This window comes from Camelus bactrianus, chromosome 1, assembly GCF_048773025.1.
Source record: "Camelus bactrianus isolate YW-2024 breed Bactrian camel chromosome 1, ASM4877302v1, whole genome shotgun sequence".
Classification (NCBI taxonomy): Eukaryota; Metazoa; Chordata; class Mammalia; order Artiodactyla; family Camelidae; genus Camelus; species Camelus bactrianus.
In genome coordinates, this window is record NC_133539.1 from 147,886,241 (window position 1) to 147,902,048 (window position 15,808).

Consider the following 15,808-nt stretch of genomic DNA (forward strand, 5'->3'; position numbering starts at 1 on the left):
ACTGTTCATTGTTTCCAGGAAGGTTTAGAGCTTTAGCTTTTTAAACTTACATACTTATCAAAGGAATAAAGCCAACCACAAAAGAAGAATGAATTCAAAAAGATACACACACCCTGCTATTAACAGCAACATCATTTATGATTGCCAAGATACGGAAGCATCCTAAGTGCACATCAATATTTGAATAGATAAAGAAGAGGGGACACACACACACACACACACACACACACACACACACACATACACACACGTAATGGAATACAATTCACCCATGAGAAAGAAGGATATTTTGCCATTTGTGGCCCTTCCTTTCCTTTTTTTTTTTCCCCCTCCACTTTAAAAACCAGAATTTTATAACTGGGATAAACACTTCCATTGAGTCAAAAACAGTAAAATGCCAAAAAATAAACTTAATCGAGGAGGTTATCTATACTCCAGAATCTGAAATGACACAAAGAAATGGAAAGATGCCTTGTGCTCTTGCATTGGAAGAATCAATACTATCAACATGGCCACACTATCCAAAGCAATCCGCAGGTTCCATGCAACCCCTGTCAAAATACTCACGACATTCCTCACAGAACTAGAACAAACAATTTCAAAATTTTTAAGGAACAACGGAAGACCCTAAACAGGCAAAGCAATCTTTCGAAGGTCTCCTCTCCCTCCCTCCCTCCCTCTCTCTCTCTCTCTCTTTCTCTCTCTCTCTCTCTCTCTCTCTCTCTCTCTCTCTCTCTCTCTCTCTCTCCCCCCCCCTCTCCCCCTCTCTCTCTCCCTCTCTCCCCCCCTCCCTTTCTCTGTCATCTTTTTGGTCTCTTTCCTTAGGATTTGATGACTTGAGACCATCCTTTATCATTCCTTGTAAAGCCGGCTTGATGGTGCTGAAATCTTGTAGCTTTTGTTTATCTGTGAAGCTTTTGATTTCTCCCTCAAATCTGAACGAGAGCCTTGCTGAATAGAGTATTCTTACCTGTCAGTTTTCCCCTTTCATCACTTTAAGTATGTTGTGCCACCCACTTCTGGCCTGTAGAGTTTCTGCTGAAAAATCAGCTGATAACCTTACGGGAGTTCCCTTGTATGTTATTTGTTGCTTTTCTCTCGTTCATTTTAATATTTTCTCCTTATCCTTAATTTTGGTCAATTTGATGACGATGTGCCTCGGTGTGTTCCCGTATGGTACTCTCTGCACTTCCACCTCATTTGGTTATTTAAAGGATCTTCAGTCTGTTCAATTCATAGGAGAGAACTTCCACGTGTATTTCTTCTCAGTTTTATGAAACAAAGAAGGACCCAGGAAACTGGCAAAACATAAATGCTTTTCTATTGGGTTGAGCAAAGACAGGCCCTGGCCGGGGACGGGGGGGGGGTGCTGGAGGGTCGGGGGGGCGGTGTAGAGAAGGATATAGATCATTGTTAGAGTGCCTGCTTAGCATGCATGATGCCCTGGGTTCAATCCCCAGAACCACCATTAAAATAAATAAATAACCTAATCAAACCCATCCCCCTCCTCCCCCCCCCCCAAAAAAAAGAAGGAGAAAAGAGTGAGAGACAGAGACAGAGACAGACCATCGGGAAAAGTAGCTGCACTAATACTTCCAAGAAACAGGACAACATAAAGATAATGGAAGAAATGCTGGATAGTGAACAGCCACGGGTGGTTGGCACAGACCCATAGCTTCTGGACTCGCTAAAAAAAAAAAAAAAAAGAATATGAGAATCATATGGATCAGGAGATTGGGTCTGAATTTTGTGCCGTTTGACTTGTGCCAGTTACAAAGGTCATGCACAAGGAAGATGACTGGCTACTTTATTGTCTGAAATGAGACACTTGAAAGTGAAAGGAGGTGCTATACAATCGTGCCTGGACTGGGATTTTTCTAAGGGAGCCCAAATCCTTTACAATATATATCATGTTTTCAAAAATGAATATCATTCCTGGACAACATTTAAGCAATTATTTTCTGTGTTATCAGTAAACATTTTTAAAAAATCAGTAAGAAAGGAAGAGGGAGAGAGAAAGAGAGAGAACAGGAGTAACTATACGCGCGCGTGCGTGCATGCATGTGTGTGTGTGTGTGTGTGCGCGCGTGTGCGCGCACGTGTGTTGAGGTGGGGGCCTAAAAGAGGGTGAGGATTCTTTTCATCGAGGTCTGTTTGTACAGAATTCTCTCCTTCTCCGCTTTACACTGTGAAGGAAAAGCCCAGCTGGGATAACAAGCTAAGTCGCAAATCTAAGTGTAACAAGTGTCGGATTACTGATCTGAGTTCTGCTGGGCTAACTCGTAAATCTAAATTAATAAGTGCCGGTTTGCTGATTCCCTGTTCATATTTTGCTAGCCAGCTGGATTTTCAAAGAGACATATCTGGCCTTGAAATGTTGGTTTGCTGCCTCACTGCCTCTACTTTCGTGATAATGATGTTGCTAAAGCTATTGCGTGCCTATTGGCCGAATACCCCAAGCTGGTACTTAACCCTATAAAACCTCACGTGCACGTCTTGGAGGTGCTCAAGGCTTAGGAGCAGAAGCCCCTCTGAGCCCGCCGGCGTAATAAATCTGAGTACTCCAACCCTCCGAGTGGTGCTTGTTTCTTGGCCGGCCTGTCATTTCCATAACAGCACCGTTGACAATAAGAACGTCACTCTCGTTCCGGCATAAAGAAGACATCTGGGGAGGGTGGGGTGGGGGGTGGGGTGTAGATCTATGTTATGTCCTGATTCCAGGAAGGAAAGGGGCAAGGGTCAGCGTGCCCTTCTTTCTGGGGTATCTGTCTGTTCGCTTTTGGTGTTCGGCTGGTTTGGTTATTTCAGCTTTCTGTTTGGTTCCTTTCACAGATCCAGTGGCTCAAAACAGCATTCTGATTTTCTTTTCTCCTGGGGTTTGGTTTTTGATAGGTAGAGGGACAGGGCCCACGCAGGGGTGGGGGTGGGGGGTCACTGTGCCGGAGAAAGGGAGGCGGCTGTGGTGAAATCATCGAGCAGAGGGGATTTCTACGAGAGGGACTCTCCGAAGTGAATGGGGTCCAAGGAGATCAGCAGGGTTTCTGTGTGCTCGTTTGGTTTTGTTCGTGCGTGTGTTTGTTTTTTCTGGACGAGGCCAAAGAACTCTTCAGGTGGAGGTGTGTGTCCAAAGGGTCTGACAGGATGGGAGGATGCGGGGCGAGTCAGTCCATGTGCCCAGAAAGAGAGAGAATCTGTCATAGCTGAGACTCAGGCCTTTTTCAGACCTAGGCCCAGAGAGCAGTTCGGCTCCGAGCATTCACGGAGAAGTTCGCCGCCACCTCAGTCCTGTCCCCCACCCCCGCCCTCCCCCACGCCTCAGCCCCCAGTGAAGGAGGAATCATGAAGTGGCCGCACTTAGGCTAAGCCAATTTTTGGCTTTATGCTTACTGCTTGCTTTTAGAACGATCAGCAAACTCGACTGACCAGACACCGCTCCCAGCTCCAGGCCCACTGTTAAAAACAGCTAAAGTTGTCGATTCTAACTGTTTGATTTGACCTTCCTCTGATCGTTCAACTTGACAATCATGTTTGGCGTCTGAGTCTTTCCCCAGGAAGGGAGTCACGGGAGGATAAGCTCAGGAGAACGACCAGCCCCCTCCCACCCCCCACCCCCCACCCCGAGTTCCTCCGTGGCGCTGGTGCCGCCGGGTGAGTCTGACCAGATAAAGAAGGTCACGGGCTGATGACCTACTAGACCACCAGGAGGTCCCATGTTATCAGACACTCATCCAGATTTAGGAGGAAGTTTCATCAGAGACCCTTGTTGATCATGAGCACCTTTTGTGCTCCCGCCTGTTGTGATTCCCTTTCATGCTCCAACCTGTTCGTCCACAGAAGCATGAAACCCCAACCCCAAGACGGGTTCACAGTTTGGAGGGCACTAGCCTGCTGTGAGTCCCCTTTGCCCAGCAAAGCAATCAAGCTGCCTCTTTTCTTCTAAACTCTAAGACCCTGTCTCTGGGTTATTTGGCTCGTCAGGGACGGGGTGGGGGAGGGCGATCTTTCGGCAACACCTGCAGAAGTTTCCCTGAGTGGCAGGAACCAGCGTGGCCCTCAGGCCTCAGCCCCGCAGGCAGGCAGGCAGGCAGGCAGGCAGGCAGGCAGGCAGGCAGAGTTGGAGCGACCGTTGGTCCCGCCCCCGCCCGCGCTCCACCCCCCCCCCGCCCCCGCCGCTGCTTCCGCCGCCGCCGCCGCCACCGCCGCCGCCGCCGCCTCCCAGGCCTTCTCCACCGATCGGTCCCAAATCGACTGACTGTCTCCTGGAAGCGGGGGCGGGGACGTCAGGAGGATCCATTCGGCAGGGCCTCGTTCAATCGCTTCATTCAAATGCAGAAAGCTCTGTGCTCAGGTCAGAGCCTTTGACTTGGCCTCCGGCTCCTCTCTGTTGAACGGCTTTTGTTCTTTGGTTTCAATTTCCCCACCCTTAGGCCACCCCGTCCCAACTGCACGGAGGGAGGCGGGAGGGAGGGGGAGAATCTCGCCTGGTCTCAGGCCAAAGGAGTCCCCTCCTTTTCCTAATCTGGGTAAACCCCACTACACCGTTTGAGAATCATGGAAGGGCATGGAAGCAGACCTCTGACTTGATAGATTCCTCTGGGATGGGAGACTTTAAAAAAACAAAATTCTTTTTCCCCTGCTTCCAGGGAGGCAGAAAGGAGGGCCAGAGTGTTCCTCTTGCCTCGGGCAGTTCTTTGTTTGTTTCTTTCTTTCTTTTGTTAAATCTTTTTTTTTTTTCCTTTTTTTCTTCCAGTTTTATTGAGACAGAGTTGACATACAGCAGTGTATACTTTGGGGGGGGGCGGGGAGAGGAATTCGATTTTATGTATTTATTTTTGACCGGAGGTACTGGGGATTAAACCCAGGACCTTGTGCTTGCTTGCTAAGCACACACTCTACCACTGACCTATACCCTCCCCCTTGGCCAGTTGTGAAGTCCCTTTCATTCAGCATAGTCCATCGGGCACATTTTGGGGCAGCCTACTCTGGACCCCAACATTTCCCTATTCTGTAACTTCCCTGGAAGTTTTACACATTAAAAGCTGGGCTGTTGACTGTGCATGTGCGTCTGTGCGTGCGTGCGTGCGCGTGGTGTGGGGGCAGGAGGGAGGGAATAGTTTCCTAGAGGGCCTGCGTTTCATGGACCCAGTTTCTTAGTTCTGAGAACAGGTCTGTTCAAGGAAACAGTTGTAGTATCTCGTCTCAGGAGGCGGTGGTGTCGATGGGCTTCTGAAGCTAGGCCTAGGGAGCAAGCAGTCAGGTATCGCCTAAGAGGCACTTGTGTGGAAAACCAAAGTACAGCACAAAGGTTAATCATTGGAGCAGATGAGAAACCAGATTCAGGGCCGGGAGTAGGGGGTCAGTCTGGTAGGAGATTTCCACACATCGGGGTCATCGAAACGGCTCGAGCAGTTTGAAATGCCTCTGATGATGTCCTGGGGTGTTCGGCTCAACTCTCTGAGCGGCTCCTCCAAAAACAGGCCCTAGGATGGTTTCCACAGGAGCTGTTGTGGCCATTTCTCTGACGTTTACCTCCCGTTGTCCAGCTTCAGTCTGCAGGGCTTCAGGAGACGGAGCATTTTAGTACTCAATGATGCCAAGACAAAAGGGTGAGAGAAAATGGGAAACGTTCGTGGAGATGGTCCTAGGCAGATAGTGGAGGCAACTAGAAGACCTTCAGTCTCCGGGCCGGCTTTCAGGTTGAGACAAAAACCCTAAGGCAAGCGCTTGCTGCCACAGCACATCGACTAACACGGGAACCATCCAGAGAAGATCAGCACGGCCCCTGAACGTGGACGACACACGCACATACGTGAAGCGTTCCGTAGCTTTAGTGATGTCAGTCACCCAGAGGAAGACAGATATCCTATGCCATCACTTCTAGGTGGGATCTGAAAGTAAGTCAAGACACCCATCCATACATAAATAACTCCATTTTAAAAAGACTCCAAGGAACCTATTTACAAACCAGAAACAGACTGGACTCGCAGACATGGAAAAGAAACCGATGGTTAACACAGGGGACAGGGTAGGGTGGAGGAACGGGGGAGGGCAGAGGGATAAATCAGGAGTTTGGGATTAGCAGATATAAACCACCCTATACAAACTAGGTACACAAGTAGGTCCTACTGTCTAGCACAGGGAACTATGTTCAATAGCTTGTAATAACCTATCCTGAAAAAGTATACGTGTGTGTGTGTGTGTGTGTGTGTGTGTGTGTGTGTGTGTGTGTGAATAAGTGAATCACTATGCCGTACGTCATAAATGAACACAACATTGTAAGTCAACTATACTTCCATTGACAGAGAGTTCCTACAATAAACAGGCAGGCAGGCAGGCAGGCAGGCAGGCAGGCAGACAGACACAGACACAGACACACAGACACACAGACACACAGACACACAGACACACACACACACACACACACACACACACACACACACACACCCCACAGACACAGGGGAACCCTAAGGAAAACGAGTAGCACTAGTATCTCTTATCCATGCATGTCTATCCCAGTTTAATGGAAACCTAAGTTTTTGCCTCCAAGTCAATGATGCTAATAACTCTGCTGCCAAGAATAGAAAAATCCTCACGGAGGATTTCTGAATCCCAGAAGGGTCAGGGAGGGAGAAAAAGAGAAAGGATTCCATTCTGCTGACAGAGGTATGATAGTTACCATGTGGGTGTCCGCCTCTAAAAGGGAAGGAAGGGGAAAAAACAGAAGTTTATTTTCCCTTGTATCTGAAAAGAAAAAAATTTAAAACTCAATCCTCTTGGAGACAAGAAGTCGTACACACCTCATGTCACTGATTCTCCTCCTCCACCTCCTCCTCCTCCTTCCTCTACTTCTTCTTCTAGTCTATATCTCCCATGGATTCTGACGACCTTGCCTGATGATGGCGGGTGATGGGGGCAGAGATCGATCTTTCTGAGAAGTAAGTTGGCAAGCGCTTTAGTGAAGCCTCGTAGGATTTACCCAGCGAAGCGAGTGCCTTCGTCCCTGGAGGCTGCGGAAAGTATGTCCCCAAGTCACATACGCATGTGTTTGTCTTTTGTTGTCGTTGTTGTTGTTGTTGTTGTTGGTGGTGGTGGTGGTGGTGTGTGTGTGTGTGTGTGTTTGTTTGTTTGTTTGTTTGTTTGTTTGTTTGTTTGTTTGTTTGTTTGTAGCAGTGTCCTGGCCATGCTGATGGCATCAGGCTTGCAGCGGGGGAAGGAAGGCTTCAACCCCTTTGGAAGTCATACCTACCATCCCAAGAACGTCTGGATGACCCCTACTATGTGGCAGTTGAATGGGGGCCAGTTACTGGGGTTCAGCGTGTCCAGAGAGAGGAGGTCTGAGGCCTCTGGGGACAAAAAGTTTGTATGTATGTATGTATGTATGTATGTATGGCCAGTTGACTGTTTTTGCGGTCCTATAGGAATCTTCCTGCCCCTGTCTATTGAACAATGGGAGTCATCTTCCAAGTGCCCTGACACCAGACACCACGGTGGGTGAAGGAATGCGGGTGGGGTGGGGGTGGGTGGGGGAGGTCATCCAGGAAGCTGGGAGAAACCGAGAACGTCCGTGGGTCGGTGGGTCGGCCTGTCGGATGGTCGCCATGCTGGGTTTCCCCTAACCCAGGCCATTTGCCGAATGGACAGAACAGACTGGGGCCACGTGTGCCACCCACCCTCTTTCCGGAGGCTGTGGTCCACTGTGTTTGCATGAAAGTCAGTGAAGGAGGCATCTCCTCGGGACTCGGTTCCGTCCCTTTCACGAGAGCCTCCACTTTGGATGACAGCCAGCCAGCCAGCCAGCCAGCCCTCGATGCCAGGGCAGTAGACGACTGCCAGGAATATCCCATCCTTTCTGGAACCCTGAGTGTACCCACCTGTACAGACACAAGGCTGAAGAATACATGACGTTCCTTCCTAGTTGACAGCACTCCCCATGTCACTGAAACAGTGTCCAGTACGCTGACGTCATCTCCTCCCTCTCCCACACCCCCGCACGCGCACAAACACGCGCGCGCGCACACACACACACACACACACACACACACACTCTGTCTGTCTGTCTGTCTGTCTGTCTGTCTGTCTGTCTGTCTGTCTTCTAAGGATGGAGAAGAGTTTGCTGAGCTATTTCGGGTGCCCTCTCATCCTAGTTCCTATCTCCAAGTTGGTTCAAAGTCCAAAAGGCGGTCAAGCACTTAATCAGATAGGTCCCTCGTAAAGAATGCCTCCCACATCACGACGACAGGCTTCTTAGGCCAGCCGAGAAGCTCCTTCAGTTCTGCGCCCATCTTGGCTCTAAGTTGATATCAGTCTGTTACGGAAATGACAGGCCAGCCAAGAAACAAGCACCTCTCGGAGGGTTGGAGTACTCAGATTTATTACGCCGGCGGGCTCAGAGGGGCTTCTGCTCCGAAGCTCTGAGCACCTCCAAGACGTGCACATGAGGTTTCATAGGGTTAATTACAAATATGGGTCTATTCGCCAATAAGGCTCAAACAACAAAAAGCAAAGGATCAGTACACTGGAGCTTATCAATTTGGAACAGATCACGTTACTGACACTTGTTGAGCTTGGATTTACGAGTTAGCTTGTTAGCCCAGTAAACTGACACTAAACTTCAGATTTACGAGTTAGCCCAGCAGAACTTAGATCAGTAAACGGACACTTATCACACTTAGATTTGTGACTTTAGCTTGTTAGCCCAGCTGGGCTTTTCCTTTACAAGTCCTCCAGGATCCAAGAAAGCCACGTTGGAAAACAAGTGGTGATTCTGATGGGACAGGAGATCAGTCATTTGGGGGCGAAGGGTGGGGTAGGGAGACATACCAGCCTGTCTGTCTGTTTTCACCCAGTGTGGGAGCCGTCCCAAAGAGATAACTCGAGAAGAGAGAAACAGGGAGTTGACAAAGAACACGTGCAGTGGCGTGCCCTCCCCCCCCCACCCCAGGAGAAGGCCAAGCCAGAAGTCCCTCCGGATGGCGGGTTCCGGACTCCAGCTTCCAGGGGAAGCGATGTTTTTTTCCTCCCCATTTCAGGCCCGGAAGAAGAGGGAGAGGCAGAGTGTCCTTCTCGGGCATCCGCTGTTTCTGAAGCACGCTTGTTGCCAAAAGATCGGCCCCCGTCCCCGACGAGCCCAAGAATCCAGAGACAAGGTCTCGGAGCTTAGAAGCAAAGAGGCCATTTTATCGCTCTGCCGGGCAAAGGGGATTCACAGCAGGCTAGCGTCTTCAAAACTGTGTACCCACCTTGGGGATGGAGTGGGTGGGGTGGTTCTAGAGCCATAGCTCAAACAATCGGGCATCGATCACCATCCACAGAATCGTTTTCTCATCAGAAGACTCAGAATGGTGTCACGATGCCTCCAGGTGACCCATTCTATAGAGGCTGGTGGTTAGATCTCGTTATCTCATAAGCACTCAAGGTGTGGCCTTCTTGGTCACTCAGGCTATTTTGTCAGGTCATTAGTCCCGTGACCGACCTTCTCCTCGGAGAAAGACTCAGAGACCCAGCATGATGATGACTTTCAATGAGTGAAATACAGTAGAAACAGTAAGATCGATAGCTTCCAGTTTCAACAACAGGCCTGGAACCGTGAGCAGCAACCAGTCAGTCAGGACAGTTGACCGTTTTCAGGGCGAGCATAAGAAACCGAATGACACCCCCCCCAGCAAATGAATGAGTGAATGAATGAATGAATGAATGACCTAATGATCCTCCCCCCCCCCCGCCAAAAAAAGAAGCAATAATCCGTTAGCCTAATTCCGGCCATTTTATTCATCCTCCTTCACCCTGAAGCCCCAGTCACCCACGTGCCACAGTGGTCTGTTTTCTGGTTTCCTCCACCACCCCACCCCCCACCAACCACCACCCCGCCAACATCCCCCCATGCCCAACCACCGCCCCAAGTGTGGGACTGGACGGGGGTGCAGGGGGCTGAGGGGGCGGCAATGGCGGCTTGAGGTGAGGGTGGGGAGTGTTCCGCCCAGATCGTATAGGAAGCTCAAACACAGCTGCAGTACGAGACAAGATGGTAGATTTCTGTGAGTCCTCCCTCCTCTTAAAATCCGTCCTAAGGAGGAGACAGACAGAAAGAGAAACATCACCCTCACTCCCAACGCCTCCTGCGCCCTCGATGCGCCCCAAAACAACAACAAGAAAAACAAAAACAAACACGACCACAAATAAGTCGCTATCCCTGGGGAAGAAGGATTCGATGGCATGGGGATATCATTCTAAAATTCATTCCCTCTTCATCACATTTCATGGAAACCGATTGCAATCTATGAGGCCCTGTGAAGGTAGGGGTTGGGGGGGTAGGGAGGAGGGAGGGAAGTGAAGGGGGGGGAGAGGGAGAGAGGGAGGGGGAGAGAGAGAGAGAGAGAGAGAAAGAGCAGAGGAGAGGAGGGATAAAAGGGGAGAGGACAGGAAAGGAGAGGAGGGAAAAGAGGGGAGGGGAGGGGAAATGAGAAGAGGCGAGGGGAGAGGAGAAGAGGGAGAGGAGAGGAGTGGAGGGGAGAAGAGAGGAGTGGAGGGGTGAGGGGGAAGGGGGGAGAACAGGGAAGAGGAGAGGAGGGGAGAGGAGAGGAAAGAGAGACAAGGGAGACAGACAGACACGCATGCGCGCGCGCGCACACACACACACAGAGAATAGCGAAATGGAGAGAGAGGCAGAGAGAGAGAGAGAGAGAGAGAGACAGACAGACAGACAGACAGACAGACAGACAGACAGACAGACACGGATCTAGGTCAGGGATACTACACATGGGTATTCTTCTGAGTGATTTTATGTGTTTTCTCAATCGCCACCTCTATGGAGATAAAAATCGCTCCCATAAGATGAAGGGAGTCCTTCTGCCACCGCTCACGGCCCCGCCCACCAGCACCGCTTGTGTTTGTCAGGGATTCCAAGCCAAAGCACGTGGAGGAGCGGGAGAGCTTCCTGGCAGCCCAAGGAGGAGGAAAGTCCGGCAGCATGAGAGAGGTGGTTGGCACGGGGAAGCTGGAGGCCGGCTGACGAGAAGATGGGTGAGGGGGCAGGGAGGAGGGTTTCCCAAGTTGGAGAGCCAAGACGAGGGAGGGGAGCTGTCGGTGGCTGCGTTCTGACCCCGACCCCAACCCTGACTGGAGCGGATCCCTGAAAGGAGGCGGTTCGGGCTCTCTGGCCGAGAACGCCCCTCTCTTCCTCTTTGTGCAGAAACACCTTCCGCAGACCGAGAAAGTCCATCCCGAGACCCTCGTCGGAAGAGTCCTTTCCAGACCCATCACGATCCTCCTGGGCCAAGGGGTCCAGGGGATGGGGCGGGGCCTCCATTCGATCCGTCTTCCGTCCGTCCGTCCATCCACAAGATCTTGAACATCCATGTAGGATTCTGGATGGTAGCAGTTTTCCAGGATCCTCCAAATCCTTGTAAGTCCTCTCCTGGCAGATTCGACCCCTAGGTCGTACCGCGCAGCACAGGGCACTAGATTCAGTCCCTCGGGACGAGGGTTCCTGAAAAAGACCAGGAAAAAGAAGAACAGAATCACTATGGTGTGCACCAGCCAGAAACCAGCACCACCTTGTCACTCTAACAGACTTGCAAAAGGCGGGGTAGGGAGAGAAAGTCATAGGATGGCTACCATCCCTCCCACCCCCACCCCACACGCCAAGCCCCAGACCATCGTCATCCCTGCTCCCCCTCCCCTCCCCTTTCCTCTCCCTTCCCCCTCCCCCTCCCCCTCCCCTCCATCGACGCCCGCCTCCCGCTTGTACCCCACTCCTCTGAACCCAGCACCACCCACCCCAGCCTGGACGGGCTCGGCTCAGATCGGCTCGGCTCGGCTCGGCTCGGCCCGGCCCGGCCCGGCCCGGCCCGTCCGTCCGGTCGACTTCTTCGCAGGGTCTAAAATAGCGCCCGGCCGACAGGCAGGTGGCACATGGCACATGGCAGGGGAGCGAGCGGGACGGTTCGGGATCTCTGGGTGGCAGGGACACGCGGCCGGACAACCAGGAGCATGGACGGCCTGGCGTGCGTTTCTCCGCTCGGGGGGGCCTCGACCAGAGACCGTGGTACGGGGAACGGGGACACACACACACCACACACACACCACACACACACACCACACACACCACACAGACACAGACACACAGACACACAGACACACAGACACACACACACACACACACACAGACACACCCACCCACCCCTTCACCCCCACCCCCAAACCTCTGACAGCTTTCGTTTGTTTTCGGCCGACCGTCCCTCGATGAGGTACGAGTGCCTTGGCTGGGGCTGGGGGGGGGGTGGAGTTCCTCCCTCCACAACGACCCCACACGGGCTCTGTTCTGGTCACCCGAGTCCTCTTCCAAGTCAGACCACAGGCCTCCATCACCCGGCGCGAGCACTCGGGGAAACAGTCACCATCCTCATCGCTCCGCTCCACCTCTACACGTGAAGAACTGTTCCCAGCCCACGCCACTCCACCCCACCCCACGCCCCGATGCCACCCACCGCAGTGGAGAGAAACGAGACGAATCCACAGACGTGCATCAATCCGATGAAGAAAACGACGGCCCTATTCCAAGGAAGCATAGATATCTAGGTAGGAGATTCATCGAGTACTATGGAGGCGGTGGGAAAGGGGGGGGTTGCGGTGGGGAGGGTCTAGAGATCAGGCAGTACAGCCCATGCTTAGCATGCAAAAAATAAAGGTCCAGGGTTCAATCCCCAGCACCTACTCTTCAAAAATAACCCGAGAAGAAGCAAGACGGCGGAGTAGAAGGACGCTCGTAGCTCACCCTCTCCCACAAATACACCAAAACTCACATCGACGGACCCACTCGGCCAATCAGACCACCTGCGGAACTCCGACAGAACACCGCCCTCTTCGAAAGACAAAGACGCCCAAAATCTGGTAGGAGAAAAGGAGAAAAGAAAGAGTCAAAAGCAAAACAGTGCGGGAGGGACCGGCAGAGGAGGAATAGGGCTCGTTCGCCAGACCTCCCCGTCTCCAACGGAGAGGCCGACGGGACGGTGGGGGAGCCTCCGAGTCTCAGATCTGCCCGGAGCGCCCCTTGACCGACCTATCCAAGTGAAACGGGCACAGAGGGTCCCCGCGACACCCAGCCCGAGTCGCAGGCCGGCAGCCGGGGGCCGGGACAGGCCGCACGAGCCGGGCAGAGGACCGTGGCGGCGGCACCACGCGCCGTGGCCGGGAGGGGATACAGAGCAGAACAACCCGCCCCCCCAACCCGTCCATTACGGGGAAAGAAAGGCAAAGCAACACGGCCGGTGTGCCCTGGGGAGAGGGGCGCCGTAGCCTCCATCTCCTCAGACCCGCGGCGCCATCACCGGCCCTTCTCGCGAGAAGAGAGGCGGGGCGCAGCCACAGCCGCCATAGCCCCTGGCGCGCGGCGCGCAGCGCGCGGGCGGGGGCGGGAGCGGGGGCGGGGCCGAGACTCGAATCCGCACCCGGGGGCTCTGCAACCTCCTAGGCAGGACTGAGACTCGTTTTCAGCCTGAGGCAGATATTATATATCTGCCCCGGTACCTCAGAGAACTCGCGCCACCAAGACTAAGAAGGAGCCGAGTTTTGGAATGCAGCAGGGGCGGGGCGGTTCCACCGTCTTCCCCGAGCCCACCTACGGAGAGGAGCGCCGACCCGAGGCGGAGCACACAGCCGCACAGAGCAGCGGAGCGACCGGCGCCGGGAGAGGGCAGGCGGCCAGCCACCCTCCCTCCTTCCCGGCAGGAACGCAGCATCCGACCGCGGTGCCAGGAGGGGGCGCGATCTACTTGCCCACAGGCACCGAGGGCAGCACAGACGAGGGCGCCGACAGAGGGCCCGCGGAAACAGCAAGCTGAGTTCACGAAACAGGGCGACGACAGAAAGACTTCTCGGTGAAACCGTTAAGAGCGCACCGTCTCCAGGAGAACACATCCTTTTTTTTTTTTTTTTTTCCTCTTTTTTTTTTTCTTTTCCTTTTTCTTTTTTAATCTCTTTTACATCGGTTTTACCTTCTGTTACCTTTTTAACCTTTACTTTTGAACAGTCGTATACGTTTACGGTTTTAATCCCTTTTAAATGTTTCATTTCAAGTCTTTTCATTATTATTATTTTTAAACATCCACCCCCTTCCCTTTTTCATTCTCTTGGTTTTGATCTCCTGTTACTGGTTATTCACAGGTTTCAAATATTGTTTCTCGATTTTTTTCCTCCTTTTTATTAAGGTTATTAAAAGACGTCTCAACTCGATCGCTATTCTGCTTCCACTTACTCTTCTATTCATGATTACACACTGTCTTCAAACCTTTTCTTTCTCCCGTCTTTTAAAATCCTCTGTTTTATCTTTTGTTAAAATCTGTTCTATTTCCGATTACCTTTTAAAAATTTACTTTTGAAACAATTGTATATTATTTTCTGATCTTTTCTATTTGTTTTTAAAGGCTTTTAGAAGACGTCTCAGCTCAATTGCTATTCTGCTTCAACTTGCTCTTCTATTATTGATCGTACACTGTTTTCAAACCTTTTTTTCTCCATTCTTTTAACATCCTGCCCCCACCCCCTCTCTCCCTCTCCCCCTCTGTCTCTGTCTCTGTCTCTCTCTCTCTCCCCCTATCCCCCTCTCTCTTTTAAAGTTTTATGCCTGCCTAGGCTTTCGATAAATACATAAACTCCTTAAGGACACCAATAGATAACTGATACTCCTTAAGCCACAGTGCCAGAGAGATAGGAGCATTATGAAGAAGCAGAGGAACCACTCCCAATTAAAAGAGCCAGAGAAATTCCCTGAAAGCACGATCCATGAAATAGACGTGGATGGCCTGCTCGATCAAGATTTCCAAAAAGGAGTGATCCAAGTCCTGAAGGAACTCCAAGAGATAGTGTTGAGAGATATACTATACGTCAAAAACGAAATCGAAGCTATAAAGAAGAGTCAAGGAGAACTGGTCCACTCATTGGCTGAAATGAGAACTGGTCTAAAGGCTGTCCAAAGCAGGCTAGATCACGCAGAGGAACGAATAAGTGGCCTAGAAGGCAGGACAACAGAAAGAACCCAATCAGAACAGCTGAGAGAAAAACCAATAAAGAACAACGAAAACCATCTTAGGGACCTAAGGGACCCTCGAAAGCGTGCCCATCTACGCACAATAGGGGTTCCAGAAGGGGAAGAAAGAACCAAGGGGACCGAAAAGATATTCGAAGAAAGCATGACTGAAAATTTCCCAAATCTAAAGAAGGAATCAGATATCCAAGTCCAGGAGGCTCAGAGGGTACCCAACAGAAAGAACTCAAACAGGCCCACACCAAGACATAGGCTAATCAAGATGGCCAGAGTCAAGGATAAAGCAATGATCCTAAACGCCTTTAGGCAAGAGAAAAACAGAGTGAGTTTCAAGGGAACCCCCATAAGGCTCTCAGCGGATTTCTCTACACAAACACTACAGGCCAGAAGGAGTGGCAAGATCTATTGAAATTCTTGAATGAAAAACAAAACAAAACAAAACAAAACAGACAAAAAGAAGCAGCCTAGGATACTCTATCCAGCAAAGCTATCCTTTAGAATAGAAGGGGAGGTAAAGAACTTCACAGACAAGCAAAAACGAAAAGAGTTTAGCAACACTGAACCCATGCTAAAGAAACATCAACAGGTCTACTCTAAATAGAGAAGAAGGAGGATGGTAAAAAATGAGACCACTCATCACGAAAGGTGATCACTACCATTCATTCCAAACGGAATAAACACAAAATTGTAAAAAGAAGACATCTAAACCATTAAGAGTGGCAGAGGGAAGCAAGAAAATAATAGAGACTTTTTTTTTCCCCCCTTCTC

The 15,808-nt window shown here is 51.1% G+C and overlaps 1 long non-coding RNA gene and 1 other non-coding gene across 2 annotated transcripts; one reads left to right on the top strand and one right to left on the bottom strand.

Annotated features, from left to right (window-relative positions):
• Positions 1-5,720: 5,720 nt before the first annotated feature.
• LOC141579091 (U6 spliceosomal RNA) lies at positions 5,721-5,829 on the top strand. Its single transcript, XR_012510126.1, has one exon. It is a non-coding gene; the product is annotated as a U6 spliceosomal RNA (small nuclear RNA).
• A 2,520-nt stretch (positions 5,830-8,349) lies between these two features.
• LOC141579069 (uncharacterized) lies at positions 8,350-15,419 on the bottom strand. Its single transcript, XR_012510091.1, has 2 exons — positions 11,776-15,419; positions 8,350-11,485 (listed from the first exon to the last, which is right to left on the bottom strand). It is a non-coding gene; the product is annotated as an uncharacterized LOC141579069 (long non-coding RNA).
• Positions 15,420-15,808: the final 389 nt, after the last annotated feature.